This window comes from Dendrobates tinctorius, unplaced genomic scaffold (assembly GCF_039654945.1).
Source record: "Dendrobates tinctorius isolate UK_male_01 unplaced genomic scaffold, ASM3965494v1 ptg000199l, whole genome shotgun sequence".
NCBI lineage: Eukaryota > Metazoa > Chordata > Amphibia > Anura > Dendrobatidae > Dendrobates > Dendrobates tinctorius.
The window spans coordinates 4,977,514-4,995,771 of NW_027361866.1; positions in this window are offsets into that span (position 1 = coordinate 4,977,514).

Genomic DNA, 18,258 nt, shown 5'->3' on the forward strand with positions numbered 1-18,258 from the left:
TCCCTACTCTGCCGCACAGCCGCTATGGGCCCCTAAGAAGGCGATGGGGGCCCCCGATGCCAGCAGTGCGCCCCCCACCTCACAGCAAGCAATGTCGTCCTGGGCTATTCTATGCGCACAGGACCTGTGATGAGGTGACGGGAGGGGCGGAGTCAGGGGGTCACATGATCAGGGGCTTCAACGGCTGCAGTGCTCTTCTGTGCTGGTTGTCATGGTGTTGGATGAGGTGAAGTAAGTTTCTGTGTGAGCTCAGGAGGGGTTTACAGGTTGGATGTAGCAGAGCTGTGTGTGTATAAGGTGTACAGATTGGAGCCATGTGTGTAGAAGGTGTACGGAGCAGAGATATGCATGTATGAGGTGAACAGAGGATCGGAGCCGCGTGTGTATGGGGTGAGCAGAGCCGTTTGTGTACGGAGCGGAGCTAAGTGTGTACGGGTCGGGGTGTACAGAGCAGAGCCATGTGTGTGCGGGGTGTACGGAGTGGAGCCGTGTGTGCAATGTGTGTGGATTGGAGACATATGTGTACGAGGTGTATGGCACGGAGCCGCGTGTGTACGGGGTGTGCGGAGCAGAGCCGTGTGTGCACAAAGTGTACAGAGCAGAGCCGCATGTGTACAGCGTGTATGGAGCAGAACCGCATGTGTACAGCATGTACGGAGCAGAGCCACATGTGTACAAGTGCATGGAGCGGAGCCAGGTGTGTACAAGGTGTACGGAGTGGAGCCGCGTTTTTACAGCGTGTACGTAGCAGAGGCGCGTGTGTACAGCGTGTACATAGCAGAGGCGCCTGTGTACAGCATGTACATAGCAGAGGTGCATGTGTACAAGGTGTATGGAACAGAGTGCGTGTGTACAAGGTGTACGGAACAGAGCTGCGTGTGTACAAGGTGTACGGAACAGAGCTGCGTGTGTATAGGGGTTGTGGAGCAGAGCAGTGTGTGTATAGGGGGTATCAAGTGCAGTAATAAGGACACATACGGCAGCAGTGTCTCAGCATTGGGGTATCAGGTGCAGTAATAGGGACACATACGGCAGCAGAGGCTCAGTATTGGGGTGTCAGGTGCAGTAATAGGGACACATATGGCAGCAGCGACTCAGTATTGGGGTGTCAGGTGCAGTAGTAAGGACATATACGGCAGCAGCGGCTCAGTATTGGGGTGTCGGGTGCAGTAATAGGGACACAAACAGCAGCAGCGGCTCAGTATTGGGGTATCAGGTGCAGTAATAAGGACACATATGGCAGCAGCAGCTCTGTATTGGGGTGTCAAGTGCAGTAATAAGGACATATACGGCAGCAGCGGCTCAGTATTGGGGTGTCAGGTGCAGTAATAGGGACATATACAGCAGCAGCGGCTCAGTATTGGGATATCAGGTGCAGTAATAAGGACACATACGGCAGCAGCGGCTCAGTATTGGGGTGTCAGGTGCAGTAATAAGGACACATACGGCAGCAGCGGCTCAGCATTGGGGTATCAAGTGCAGTAATAGGGACATACGGCAGCAGAGGCTCAGCATTGGGGTATCAGGTGCAGTAATAGGGACACATAAGGCAGCAGCGGTTTAGTATTGGGGTATCAGCAGGATGCGGGGTTTGTGCAGGTTGGAGATAGATGGTGATGGGGCTGGAATATGAGAAGTGAAACGTGTCGATGTTGTAATCTCTGTAGCAGAGTCCTGGCTGGAGGAGTTGTCATGTCGGTCTGGGCCAGATGGAAAATACGTGAAAAGTGACCGATTCCATCAGAAAGATTGTCAGCGGTAAGACACCAACTATACCTGTGCAGTAATCACATATGTTTTGTAGGACTGGTATTTACCACTGACCATATTGCGGTAATATCCATGTTGGTCTTTATATAGGGATTATTTTCTGAAACAGCGCAGTCATCTCTTACATCCACTATTAGGGGGCATCACCGAGTTTTAATCACAGTTACCTAGTTAGGGGCCCACTCAGAAGTTTCGCCCCCCCTGAACCGAAACCCTAGCTACGCCTCTGGGTCACACCTATTGACCAAGCCTCATAAACCAGTAGGTCACTATCCACATTCATCAGCCATATTTGGCCCCTTAGGACCCAGCATAAAAGATTCAGCAGCAGAACATTGTGGGCCAAGTCCTGAAGAGAAGTGGGAAGCCAGAAGAAGTAAGCAAATGCCATCCAAATTTTAAATTATACAGAAATATTGCTATTGGTTGCCCATATCACAGAGCCAAAGCATAGAATAGGACGGTTGTGTAAGAGCAGAAAAACTACCCTAACCATCTTAGTATTAAAAGTAGCAAGGAAAAAAAATATGAAGTGTTCAAATTATGTTAAAAATAAAAAAAAATCATATAGAGCCTTTCTTACCCGTTCTTGAAAAACTTGCATTCTATCCGTGGCTGTACCTCAATACATCTCATGTGCACTTCATTTCCTCATGTGATTTTCTTCTGATTTACACCCCAATACTTTTCAAATTTTCAAATGCACCCTATTCCTATATTCACCCTATTTGTGAAAAAAAATAGGAAATTTGGTGAAAATGTTGAAAATTTTGCAATTTTCAAACTTTGTTCTGTGACCTAGGCAGGTAATCATCTTTTAGATACAAACCAGACAGGCCTAAATGCATCTGCACTAATACGGGGTGCAGCGGACCCAAGTAAAGTGGCAGCTGCACAGATGCATAAATACCAAATGAAACAGCCAGCCTACAATCAGGGATTGGCCGTGTGGTACACCAGTGCAGAAGAAATAATCCGCATGTGGCAGTGTTCACACAGGGAATGCAGGGCTTCTGGTTCACAACCTCTTAGTAACACCATATAGGGGGGCTGCCCAGTGCCAACTAGAATGCATCCCGTGTGAACAGAGGCCACAAGTTTGCAGAACCATTTTGGCCCAACTGCACCCTGAAAGAAATATAAAAAGTGCACAAAAACATATCAATATATGTAAGGTATTGATTGATATTAAGGCCTTAATACAGAAGCTGGCAAACTGCGTCAAAGTTCCTTACACTTGCCAGTCCTACTCTAACATGAAAACCTCAAAAAGAGGAAAAAATCCTCCAAAAAATTCAGATACACAGCTCAGTGAAATAGGCGTTTGGTGAGTATAACTGAGTTTGTTATTTTTAAATAAAAAAGTAAAAGTGTGTTTTGTTTTATTTAAAATAAAGGAGTTTATTCTAGCTGTGTCTTTATTTACCATGCAACTATAGGATTAGTAATGGAGAGGTGTCTTATAGACACCTCTCCATTACTAAGCCATGGGTTTGATGTCACTGGACAATACAAATGTGACATCAACCCCACAAATATTAAACCCACTTGCCAGGGCAAGTGGGGAGAGCCAGGCAAAGTGCCAGAATTGGCACATCCAATAGATATGCCTTTTCTGGGTGGCTGCAGGCTGCTATTTTTATGCTGGGGGGACAATATCCATAGCCCCTTACCAGCCTGAGAATACCAGCACCCAGCTGTCTGCTTTAGCAAGGCTGGTTGTCAAAAATAGGGGGCATGCCACATCATTTTTTAAATTATTTATTAAATGGGGACACCTTTATTCTTGACAACCAGCCTTGCTGAAGCTGACAGCTGAGGGTTGCAGCCCCCCAGCTGTGAGTTTTGCCTGGCTGGTTTTCAAAAATACAGGGGAACCCATACCTTTTTTTTAATTATTTATTTACAGCGCAGAAGCCAGCTATTGAATACTCCCATCATCCGCTCCTGCTCTCACTGTTATTAGCGGCAGCAGGTGTCGGATGATGGAAGCAGTAGTCCCAACAGCTGACATCACTGACCAATAATATTGATAACTAGCTGAAGAGCCCGGCGTTGCCTGGGCATTGTAACCAACTGTGGTTAGTTATAACAAATTATAATGATTATATTGCACATAAAAACCGTGCATCTAATCCTATTCTGTGTGATACTGTCTGCTGAGCCGTGTATCTAATACTATTCTGTGTGATACTGTGTGCTGAGCTGCGTATATAATCCTATCCTGTGTGATATTGACTGCTGAGCTGTATATCTAATCCTATCCTGTGTGAAACTGTCTGCTGAGCAGTGTATCTATTCCTATCCTGTGTGATACTGTCTGCTGATCCGTGTATCTATCCTATCCTGTGTGATACTGACTGCTGAGCTGTGTATCTAGTCCTATCCTGTGTGATACTGACTGCTGAGCTGTATATCTAATCCTATCCTGTGTGATACTGACTGCTGAGCTGTGCATCTAATCCTATCCTGTGTGATACTGCCTGCTGAGCTGTGTATCTAATCCTATCCTGTGTGATACTGTCTGCTGAGCCGTGTATCTACTCCTATCCTGTGTGATACTGACTGCTGAGCCATGTGTCTAATCTTCTCCTGTGTGATACTGACTGCTGAGCTGTGTATCTAATCGTATCCTGTGTGATACTGACTGCTGAGTCATGTATCTAATCCTATCCTGTCTGATACTGGGCTCCCCCTGCAGTCTGTGTCAGAGGGTGGTCTGTGTTGGCACGGTAATAAATTGTGTTATTTCCAGCTTTACAGAAGGACGATAACACCATAGAAATGATAAGAATATTAGGCCTCAGTTACCACAACTGTCTACAAAGAAAACTGTTACTGATAGCAACCAATCACAGCTCATTTTTCATCTTTTACACAGCTCTGGGACAGCGTGGCGAGTTTTGAGTGGCGACTTTTGTGTTTCGACTTTTATGTGGCGAGGTTGGTGTATGTGTGGTGAAATGTGTGCTGAGGGTGGTATATGTGTTGAAGCACGTGGTAGTGTGTGGCGCATTTTGTGCATGAGTTCATATCCCCGTGTGTGGTGAGTATCCCATGTCAGGGCCCCACCTTAGCAACTGTACGGTATATACTGTTTGGCGCCATTGCTCTCATTCTTTAAGTCCCCCTTGTTCACATCTGGCAGCTGTCAATTTGCCTCCAACACTTTTCCTTTCACTTTTTCCACATTATGTAGATAGGGGCAAAATTGTTTGGTGAATTGGAATGCGCGGGGTTAAAATTTCACCTCACAACATAGCCTATGACGCTCTCGGGGTCCAGACATGCGATTGTGCAAAATTTTGTGGCTGTAGCTACGACGGTGCAGATGCCAATACATACACTTTTCCCACATTATGTAGATAGGGGAAAAATTGTTTGGTAAATTGGAACCCGCGGGGTTAAAATTTCGCCTCACAACATAGCCTATGACGCTCTCGGGGTCCAGACGTGTGACTGTGCAAATTTTGTGGCTGTAGCTGCAACGGTGCAGATGCCAATCCTGGACATACATATATACATACATTTACACCCACATTGAGCTTTATATGTTAGATTTCTTTTACTTGTATTTCCACTTTAATGTTTTTAAAGTATAAAGTTGGATAAATATGCCACTCAAATAGCTATCTCTGAACCTCCAATAGTTTCTGTTTTTCCAGTACTTTTTCCTGTAAACTTCATAATATTTTTAAATTTGGTACTAATAAATTCATTGATTTTAATTGAATCTTTTTTGTCACTTCAAATTATTTTTTTGTTTCCTTTTATGAAGTATATATACAAAAAAATAAATGGTTAGATTTCATGTGAAGTAAGTGCAGCCCATGATATAAGGGCAATTATTATACAATGACCTTCTGTATAGAAAGAATACACTATATAAGAGACAGCACTGTACATAAGAGCAGAGGAAGCTATATAATAAGGGACGGCACCATATATAACTACAGGGTGGGCCATTTATATGGATAAACCTAAATAAAATGTGAATGGTTGGTGATATCAACTTTCTGTTTGTGGCATATTAGTATATGAGAGGGGGAAACTTTTCAAGATGGTTGGTGACCATGGCGGCCATTTTAAAGTTGGACATTTTGGATCCAACTTTATTTTTTTCAATGGGAAGAGGGTCATGTGACACATCAAACTTAATGAGAATTTCACAAAAAAACAATGGTGTGCTTGGTTTTAACATAACTTAATTCTTTCATGAGTTATCTACAATTTTCTCTTTGTTTACAGCCATTTACATGTCGCAGAGGTTAACACATGAGGAGTGGATAGAAATTCTGTTGATGTCTGGTGAATGCAGTACCCGGGTAATTGCAGCAGGTTTCAATGCAAGACACCCTACGCAATTAAACTGTCACCATTCTCATTTTATTTAGGTGTATCCACACAAAAAAGTTTGCCTCATCACTGAACATAATGTTCTGTGTAAACTGAGGGTCCTGTTCCAATTTTTGTTTTGCCCATTCTTCAAATTCAGTGCTCCAATCTGGGTCACCAACCATTCCCATTTTATTTAGGTGTATCCATATAAATGGCCCACCCTGTAGAGAGAATGGTATGTAATAAGGGACAGTGTTATACATAACAAAAGAGGAAACTATCTAACTAAGGATGGTGTTATACATAATAAGTGAGTACACTAAATGCTAAGGGACTGTGCTATACATAAAAAGTGACTACACTATATACTGAGGGATGGCGCTACACATAATAAGCTAGTCCACTCTATACTAAGGGACTGTGCTACATATAATAAGTGAGCACACTATATACTAAGGGACTGTGTTAAAGGGAACCCATCACCTGTTTTGACCACTATAAGATGCAGCCACTGCCTTTCAGAGCTTATCTACAGCATTCTATAATGCTGTAGATAAGCCCCCGATCCAACCTGAAAAATAAGAAAAATACGTTTTATTATACTCACCTGAGGGGGGCGGTCCGGTCCGATGGGTGTTGCAGGTCTGGGTCCAGCGCCTCTCATCTTCTTGCGATGCCACCCTCTGGCTTGCTTCATGGCTCCCAAGCATCATGCTCCTGCGCAGGCATACTTATCTGCCCTGTTGAGGGCAGAGCAAAGTACTGCAGTGAGCAGGTGCTGGGAAAGGCCAGAGAGGCCCAGCGCCTGTGTACTGCTGTACTTTGCTCTGCCCTCAACAGGGCAGATAAGTAAGCCTGTGCCAGAGCGAGATGTCGGGGAGTGATGAAGCAAGCAGGAGGACGGCATCTCAAGAAGATAGGAGGTGCCGACCCTGACCTGCGACACCCATCGGATCAGACCGCACCAGAAAGTCCCCACGGGTGAGAATAATAAAACTTAGTTTTCTTCACTTGCAGGTCAGTTTGGGGGCTTATGTACAGCATTATAGAATGACAGGTGACAGGTTCCCGTTAAACATAATAAGCGATAATAACGTTTTCCTCCAACTCCCCCTGTTCATAAATCCTTTATAAATCCCCCTTCCTCCCTTCCCAATCCCCCACAACCCCCATTGTTATCCTCCCCCGCATCTCATTATTGTCCTCTCCCCCACTCCCATCATTTTCTTCTCCCCAGCACCCCATCATTGCCCTTTCCACAACATCTATCCATCTATCATTGTTTTCTCCCCCACTGTCCCATCATTGCCCATTCCACCACCTCCATCATTTCCTCCTCCTCTATTACCCCCATCATTGTCCTTTCCACTACCATCATCATTGCCTTTTCCCCCACCACCCCCATTGTTGCTCATTCCACGACCTCTATCATTTCCTCCTCCCCCTCCAGCCCATTATTGTACTTTCCACCATGACCATCATCGTCCTTTCCACCACCACAATCATTGCCCATTCCACCACCTCCATCATTTCCTCCTCCCACCACCCCAATATTGCCTTCTCCGAAATCACCCCTATCATTCCCCTCTCCTACACACACACACACACACTCACTCACCTAGCCGCATGCTCTCCTGCAGCATCACCTTCGCCTGCAGCTACACATACACACACATATACACACACTCACTCACCTCACCGGACACTCTCCTGCAACATCACCTTTGCCTGCAGCTACACATACACACACAAATACACACACTCACTCACCTCACCGCACGCTCTCCCCCAGCATCACCTTTGCCTGCACTGCAGCTTAATCTCTCTGGCACAGCCATCAGCCGCAGTGCTGGATGATGTCATCCAGCCACGCCGCTGACTGATGTGACAGAGACAGGAAGCGCGGGCAGGGAGCAGGATGGATCACTGTAGCTCTGCTGCCATACTCTCTTGTAGGCAGCGAAGCTGCAGGGATTTCTCCCTGTCTGCCGCACATGAGGGCAATCTGGCCAGGGGCCCCCCGAAGCCTCAGGGCTGGATAAACAGGCCAGATTGCCCTCATAATTAGCCACCCTACAGGGGCCCCCTTTAGCCTCTGGGCCCCTGTGCAGCCACACCGGTTGCACATGTGGAGTGTCCGCCCATGGTCCTAGCACAGATCTCTGCAGTCCCCACTGCTGACTATATCCCATTGAGAGAATATATAATGTATGACAACCCTTTGTTTCCTGCCATTTAGCCAATTCCTTTCCCATCTGCATACAGTTTCCCCCAATCCTTGCTTCTATAGCTTAAGTATAAGTCTGTTATGTGGAACAGTATCAAATGCCTTTGCAAAGTCAAGATAAATCACATCAGGCGCATTACCTACATCTAAATTTGCACTCACCTCCTCATGGAAACCCAACATGTTAGTGACATGACTTATTCTTCAGAAATCCATGCTGGTTGTCAGTTTTTATATTATTATACACAATATATTTCTGCAGGTCATCTCTTATAATGCCCTCAAAAATTTTGCACACTACTGATGTCAAGCTTACTGGATGGTAGGTGCCTGAATCCACCTTCTTACCTTTCTTAAATATCGGTACCACATGAGCCATCCTCCAATCCTGTGGCACCACCCCTGTTACAAGAGAGTCTAAGAATGTGAGATACAGCGGTCAGTCAATTATTGAGCTCAATTCCCTTAGTATCCATGGATGAATGCCAGCTGGGCCGGGGGATTTGTCAATGTTTAAATTGCTGAGACATAAATGCACTTCTTTCAGTGTTAAACTAGTTATATCAGGTGGTAAATTTTGATTTTTGTCTTGTTGAATGATCCCAGTAACTGACAGTTAATTGGAGAACATGGATGAAAAGTGCCTGTTTAATATCTCTGCCTTTTCTTTAACCTATGCAATTATCTTATTGTCATCTTTTAAGGGGCCGATGCCATCTATTTTTTTCTTTTTGGCATTGATGTATTTATTAAAAAAAATTGATTTATTTTAATGTCATTGGCGATTTGTTTCTCTGTAGATTACTTTGCTAGCTTGATTTCTTTTTAACATTTCTTATTTAGATCCAAACTCCAATTAGCAGCTTTCCATTATTGCCATCCCCATGTACCCACAGTGACTCTACGTTGCTGTAACTCCCCCCCAATGTCTTCATTGAGCACATGCTGTTATGTGTATTTTATGAAGATACACACCTCTAAATACACACACATCTCCACTCCGTACACTTCGTACACGCGCAGCTCCACTCCGTACACCTCGTACAGGCGTAGCTCCGCTCCGTACACCTCATACACGCGCAGCTCCACTCTGTACATTTCGGACATGTGCGGCTACGCTCCATACACCTCGTACACGCGCGGCTCCGCTCCATACATCTCGCACATGTACGGCTCTGCTCTGTACACCTCATACACGTGTGGCTCCGCTCCATACACCTCGTACACACGCGTCTCCGTACAACTCATACATGCACGGCTCCACTCTGTACACCTCGTACACTCATGGCTCCGCTCCGTACACCTCGTACACGTGCGGCTTCGCTCCGTACACCTCCTACACACGGTGGATCTGCGTAGTACATACATGGCTCCTCTCCGTCCACATCATACACATACGGCTCTGCTCCGTACACCTCGTACACACGACTCCTCTCCGTACACCTTGTACACACACACGGCTGCACTCCATACACTTAGTACATGCACACGTCTCTGCTCTGTACACCTTGTACACACGCACTCTGCTCTGTACACCTTGTACACACACAGCTCCACTCCATACATCTGGTACACACATGGCTCTGCTCCGTACACTCCGCACACACACGGCTCTGCTCTGTACACCTCGTACACACACAGCTCTGCTACATCCACCCTGTAAGTCCCTCCTGACCCCACACACAAACCTACCCTCATCCAGCACCATGACAACCAGGACAGCAGCGTCCTGCATACACTGAAGCCCCTGATCATGTGACCCCTGACTCCTTCCCTCCTGTGACCTCATCACAGGTCCTGTGCACACAGAAGAGAACAACCATTGTGCGCTCCTGAATGTACGCCTTCCACCTTATAGCCTGCCTGGCAGCCAATCAAAGCACGGAGCTGCACAGCCAATGAGCGGCTACAGCTCCAAGAGGCTGCTACTCCCCTTACACACCCACTACATGGTTCACCTTTGAAGTGCAAACTCGCGAGTGGGCCCTTAAGCACTCCGGGCTCCGTGGCAGCTGCGACCGCTGCGACCACGGTAGTTACACCCCTGCTCTCCACCTTTTTATCTTTCCTGTCCTTTCTAAATGTAGTGTTATGGCCCCTTTACATTTAGCGATGCACCAGCGACCATGATATGACCCGGTCAGGATCACTGGTGCAATGCTAAATGGTTGCTAGTGAGCTGCCAAACAGGCAGATCTCACAGCAACCTAGCGACGCAGCAGCGGTCGTTACTTACCTTTCACATGCAGCGATGCTGACGTCCTCCCGCCCGCGTCCACACGTCGCTTGTTGGCGCCAGCAGGAAGCCCAGCAGGAAGCGCCCAACGAGAAATGGACTCGGCCGATCTCGCGCGATCAGCGACAGACAGCGGGGAAGCCGGTTGGAGGTAAGTATCACACATAGCGATATTGCTAGCGATATCGCTGCTGCGTCACAAAATCGGTGACATTTTAGCGATATTGCTAGCGATATCGCTATGTGTAAAACCCCCTTAACTCTACGTTTGTTACCCAGTCATGGCACTCATCAAGTCAGGTTTCCGTAATGCCCATCACATCGTATTGTGTGACTGTCATAAGAGTCTCCAGTTCATCCATTTTGCTTGCTAGACTTCTTGCATAGAAGTTTTAAAATATTGTGCAATTGTTAGGTGCACAAAAATGTTTAGAATTGTGCCTTTTAAAACCAGCTTTGCCAGAATTCCCCAAAATGTGAGTGGGGCTTAGCTGAAGAGGAATGGACACTCACACTCCAAAAAAATTCACTTTAATTACCACCAGAAAGTGTCTTATATTGTATTAGAAATGTATTCTAACTTATAGCTGGAATAAACTTCTGAACCGAAACATGCACCAATTTAATTAAGGGGTGAATGTCTCTTAAAGGGGTTGTCCGGGCTTGTCACATAATCTCAGTACATATCTGGGCTGCAGAATTATGACAATAATTAATTTACTTTCTGTCACTAGTTTGCACGTTTTTCTAGATATTCTGAACAGAACATCCAAGGGCATTGAAATGAGAACTAGTCGTAACCTCCTACTCTACTCCAAACATGCCCTCTATAGCAACAACCCCACCCTCCATAGCTACAGGCCCTCCCCGTCCACATGAAGAAGCCCTCATCACACAGTAACAAATCCTCCCCCTCTAGCAGCCTCACTGCAGAGAGCTGCTCCTCCCTCAGACACACGCTGAACACTGATCTATGGAAAGTGACACTAGTGAGGAGGGAAAATCGTCCTGTATTCTGGGCCACTCCATGATTACAATACATAACTCATTTTCAGTAATTCCTTCCCTCACTGTCCCAGGCTGCTGGCAGCAGTGAGAACAGACTGTGTGATGGCCAGTGATGGGGGTCTGCAGCTTCTAATCTGCACCGGTGATGGCAGTCACTGATGTAATCTGTTGTGTGACAAAGCCTCTGCTGTGTGATTGAGACAGCTCTGTGTCACTGATGTCTTCACACAGCAGCAGATTTGGTGCAGTATATGTGTGAGCACTGTGTCTCTAATGACACAAATACTGATGGGAGCAGCCTGTCCAATCAGCAGCTGTAACAGTGTGAAGTGTAGGGGGGTGTATGTATGTATTGTGCTACTTTCACAAATACAGGATCACTGCTGTGTTCTTTCCAATGCTGGAATAATGATAAAGATGAGTGCTGGTGCAGTTTACTGCCAGCCAATGAGTGGGCAGTGGGTGGTGCTGGTCACTGGAGCGTGCTGGGAGTTTGGTGGAGCTTCGCAGAGTCGAGTAGGAGGTTACCACTAGTTCTCATTTCAATGCCATAACACCCCCCCTTGGACGTTCTGTTCAGAATATCCAGAAAACCGTGCAAACTAGTGACAGAAAGTAAATTACTTATTGTCATAATTCTGCAGCCCAGATATGTACTGAGATTATGTGAAAAGCCCGGACAACCCCTTTAAAGTTAGCACATCTTACAAATCATTCTCCAGCAGACTTTTCATCAAAACTAGTCTTGATTAATTCCTCACTCTGTATTTAAATACTATAGATATTAGACACTACAGTCTAAATCTGTAATATAAATATGTAACAAGACATGTTAGTGAAAAATACTTAATATTTAAATAAGGCTTTTGTGTTAAATGTATTGTATTTTTTTAAAATGTTGGCATTTTTTACATATTGCACCTTAACTAAAATTAAAAAGTACAAATATTGCAATGCTCACACTGAACACTGGGGCTTTTTTTTAGACTCAAGCATCCTGTTGTTTCAGGAAACAACACATGTACATAGCCACAATTGTCAGACCCTCATCATATCTTTTGTATTGAAATGCTTTATGAACATGCCAACACAAAAGAGAGAACCACGATCAATTATCCCACACGAATTTTCCAAAAGTACAAAAATCTTTAGTCAATATAACAAAGATACCTGAAGATGGAGGGAGGAAGGGGCAAAACATGCATATACGAGCAAAGGGGCGCACATGCTGAAAGGGTATACAATATATTGACATCTATTGACATCTATCACTCTCATATTAAGCATAATGTTACCCTTAATCAATTGCACACTCCCAAATGGCCTAATGGAGGAAAATAACAGGTACCATATGTATAAACACATACAAATGTGCATAATCTATCAACAAGTATTATACCTGGTCAAATGGCCAGGAAAGTACCGCAGTGCGCCCTCCCCGATGCGCGTTTCAGCTAACAAAGCCTTTATCAAGAGGCAGTAGGAATCAGGAAGTGCAAGATTAAAAAGGTGCCTCCCAGAGGCTCCCACCAATGGAAGCGCGGCGTCCATTGTGTTTGGCCGCAAGTCACAGGACAAATAATTTATATTTCATATTTTTGATAGTTGTGCCATAGTGTGGTTTCCATGAGGATTTTTTGGCTTATGAACATGTGCAGAAGTCATTGTGAATGGTGGGGGGAGCAGGGTTAGCTTTGTCTTCGCCTGTTGTTGTTGGTGAATCCTGTGTTTTCTGCGCCGTCATTGTAATCCAGCCTCTGATGATAAGGAGTGCTTCTGAAAACTCTTCCTAAAAGAACAGGAAGAATAAGTCTAAAATAACACCAATGGCCAGTGTGAAAATGACAAGATAATTATTATTATTATTTTTTAATATAGATCGTAAAATACATTTTTTTTAAATACCATGTAACACAAAATACTAATTTAAACAATCAGCCATTTTCTGATGATAGCTTTCCTTACATATGGTTTGGTTTCTATCCTTCCACACCATGACAAGTCTGGACCGTGAACCCACTGTCCACTCTGTTTTACATAACTTCACAAGTCATCATGAAGCTGTATAGTAGAGGCAGAGATTTTCCTTATAGGCATGATTACACAATGTGTCTTAGTTAGCACAGAATTCTACCCTCCTTTGTCGGTTGTGTGCCCAAACATGTAAAGATACCCCTTCAGACCTCCAGATGAAGAGATGAATTCCATTCTGAAGTGGGAATTGAATTTTAGCAGCACCTGGAGATGAGTTTTATGCTATTGACTAATGAGGAAGCTTTCTGCAAATGCAGTAGATGTCTGTAGCACTGCACCCACAGAATGTAATATCTGATAGATGGATAAAGTGAGCAGGTTTATGTTTGTTACACATTCCTTAGCAATTATTATCTAATTTCAGAGTAACTTGTTGGGTGCTAATGTGAATATTATCATTTCACTTGTAATATCAAAGTAAAGAAGGTAGTAGAAGGGCCGGTTTCAGACAAAGTGTGGCCTTGGGAAAAATTTAAACTTGTACCCCAAATGCTAATGTACTACATCATACACAAACATTTAGGCCCTGATTCATTAAAGCAATTTTGACAGGCTTCTGCTGTAAAGTACTGTGAAAAGTCGAAAAATTATGGTGCAAATCAGTTACCCAAAAATCTTGCAATTTTTGGCTTTTTTACACCAGTTTCTCCCAACTCGGCCAACACAGGCAGAGCTGATGCGGGACAGGGTCGTAACACCACAGATAATTCATGACAAACTATGGCATTCCTCATGGCCGAAATCTCACTCCAGTACCTGACTCTTGTCAAAGTTTTGAAGTGGTGCACATAGGCGAATGGCATTCGTCAGATGCTCCAGATTCATGGCTTTCATAGGAGTATCATTATGACAAGCATGAAGGTCTTCAGCAGACCTCCAGTTGTCATGGGACAAGTCAGGTACCCAACATACAGTCATGGCTAAAAGTGTTGGCACCCTTGAAATTGTTCCAGAAAATGAAGTATTTCTCCCAGAAAATTATTGCAATCACACGTGTTTTATTGTAAGCATGCTTATTTCCCTTGTGTGTATTGGAACACCACAAAAAAACACAGAAAAAAAGGCAAATTCAACATAATTTCACACAAAATCCCCAAAATGGGTCGGATTACATTATTGGCATCTTTCCAAACTTTGCAGATCCAAAACTTTGTTTCAAGGATGAGATGCTCTTTGAAACTCACCTGTAGCAAGTAATAGGTATGGGCAATATGAAAATCACACCGGAAACCAGATAAAAAGGAAAGAAATTGACTCAATCTTTGCATTGTGTCTCTGTGTGCCACACTAAGAATGGAGAACAGAAATAGATGAAGGGAACTGTTTGAGGACTTGAAATCAAATGTTGTTGACAAACATCAGCAATATCAAGGTAATAAGTCCATCTCCAGAGATCATGAAGTTCTTTTGTCCATGGTGTGCAACATAATTAAGAATTTTACAACCCATGGCACTGTAGCTAATTTAAACAGTTGTCATGTGCCTGTAACAGCCGCTGGTGGAATCGAGATTCACTCATGGCTGCTAACATATTAAATGTCGTTGTCAATCTCCGACAGCGGCACTTAACTCAAAAGCACTGGAAGCGCCATAAGACCTGCCCATCGTCGCCCCTGTCATATGATCATGGAGCGATGATGGATTGTCATGACAGCCGAGGGTCTGTATAAGACCCCCTGTGCCCTTCATTGTACATCTCCTATGAATATCGGCCACAATGATAATTTCTGCTATACATGTGCAGCATAAGCGATTGGAAGATCGCATCTTTGAGGGTACTATCTGGGCTCAATCTAGGGGACTCAGTCTCTGACTTCGGCATTCAGCATGGCTGCTCCGGAAGCACGTCACTAACCCTGCCCATTGGGACCTCTGTCACATGATTGTCGGGCGCCGATGGGTCGGCATGACAACCGGGGTTCTGCAGGAGACCCCTGTATTTGTTATTCCAGAATTGCTATGACCGCTGCCGTGTGGCTGACGTTCATAGCAGACAGATGATCATTTCTGCTACATATCGAAAGATTGTTCAGAAATGTCCAATATATGAAAATATAAAGTAAATTAATCCAATCGTAAAGGGCATAATGAGAAAAAAAATCAAATCGCAAAAGTTAGGCGTTTTTGGTTGCCGCAACATTGCAATAACAAGCAATGAAACCATCATATCTACTCAATAAAAAAGTCAGCTCAGGATGCAAAAAATAAACCCTCACCCAACCCCAGATCACGAAAAATGAAGATGTTATGGTTCTCAGGCTACTTTCACACTTGCGTTTTTTTGCGCTGCGCACCGTGCGCAGTGCAAACGCACATAAAAAACGCATCATGCGTTTGTGTGCGTTTTTTGCGGGTTTGGGTGTGTTTTTTTGCGCATACGTGCGCATTACCATGCGCACATATGAGCACCCATAGACTATAATGGGTGTTTGGGTGAAAAAAAAATGCATTGCGTGCGCATGCGTTTTTTGGGGGCAAGTCGGACTCACTAAAAATGCAACAGGATGCATTTTGTGCGCCCAAGCGCACACTACAAAAAAACGCATGCGCATACAAATGCGTACAAACGCATGTGTATTCGCACCCATGTAAAGTATAGGGAAAAAAATGCATGCTTTTTTTGCGCAAAAAAACGCAAGTGTGAAACCAGCCTCAGAAAATGGTGCCATTTTGTTTTCTTAAAAATTTCGAAAACAATTTACACCGATTAAATAAAAAAGAACCTATTGTATACACGTTGGGTATTGGCAAACTTGTAATATGACCTGAAAAATCGTAATGCAGGTCAGTTTTATCATTTAAGGCTGGAGTCACACACAATGATTAAAAAAACGGTCCGATTTTAACGGTCCGAAATAGCACAAAGGTATCTTAACCAGTGATCTGTTTTTGATGCGATTTTTCTTCATTGATGCGATTTTAATCGCATGTAAGGATCCTTTTGACATCCGTCTGGCGAGATTTGCTCGCAGGATAGCTAAATGGACATATAATGGAGCCCAATGACAGGTTTCCGCACACAAACAAATTAATAGATCTAGACACATTAAATACATATATATATATATTTATATATATTTTAGACATGTCATAGAGACACATTTATATATATATTTCTAATTCATACAGTTCTTCATTGCAGAATAGCCGCTGAAACAATTGCCGGCTTTTGTATAATTATTCTCCTGCCCGACATGAAATGACACATGGTTTACATATAGTTAACCATTTCATTTCATGCTTTTTTTATGTCTATCACTATTTATTATATGAGGGTTTGTGGGTAAAATTGCGGGGACTCCCTGCAGCCTCAGTGACGTTAGCGGGAGACCCAGCAATTTAATACAACGAATTAACCCCTTAAATGAACCCCTACAACTCCAAAATTTTAACCACAAACCCTCATATAATTAATAGTGATAGACATAAAAAAAAACCATGAAATGAAATGGTTAACTATATGTAAACCATATGTCATTTCATGTCGGGCAGGAGAAAGATTATACAAAAGCCAGCAATTGTTTCAGCGGCTATTCTGCAATGAAGAACTATATGAATTAGAAATATATATATATATAAATGTGTCTCTATGACATGTATAAAATATATATATATATATATTATATATATAATATATATATATATATATGTAACCACCGATCGACCAAACCGCTGCACGACCAGCTCTACCCTCGCCTACTGTATTATCACCCATCCCTTGAAGATTGTGAGCCCTCGCGGGCAGGGTCCTCTCTCCTCCTGTACCAGTTATGACTTGTATTGTTTAAGATTATTGTACTTGTTTTTATGTATACCCCTCCTCACATGTAAAGCGCCATGGAATAAATGGCGCTATAACAATTAATAATAATAATAATAATAATAATAATAATATATATATATATGTGTGTGTCTAGATCTATTAATTCGTTTCTTTATTTAACCGGTCACTGTGATTTTACTGTATTTGAAAAAAAAAATTGCCGGCTTTTGGTGCGATTTTACCGCAACTCACACATCGGGTCCGTTTGCAATCCAATTTTTTCTCGCCCCCATAGACATGCATTGTCGAATCCGATCCGAAAATCGGTGACAATCGCAGCATGGATCGGATCCGATAAAAAAAAAATCGCATGATGTGAGCTGCCCCATAGAATAACATTGGGACGAATGCAATGCGATTTTTTATCGCATTGCACTCGTCCGATTTAGTCGCTAGTGTGACCCCGGCCTAAGGAACGTATTCCAAAGTACAACTCATTCTGCAAAAAAACAAGCCCTCATATGGCTATATTGATGGGAAAAAAAACTATGGCTTTGGGAAGAAGGAGAGCAAGAAACGAAAACTCAAAAAAGTAAAATTGCAAGATGGAGAGTTATCATTACATCATTTTATTCTTTTCATAGGCTAATATCATTTTTGAGTTATAAGAATAATGAAATGTTCAGCATTTTGAAGTTTACTCTAATAAATACATATTCTTTGATGAATCCTCAAAAATATATTTTGGTTCTTGAATGAATAAAAAATCTAAATCAAGTATCACTATTGGAATTTCCCCTTTTTGAAAGAGGAAGCAATCAAGTAATATTGCAAAGCTGTGCAGAATTCTTTTACCCCTATTTGCCCAGTAAATCTATCAAA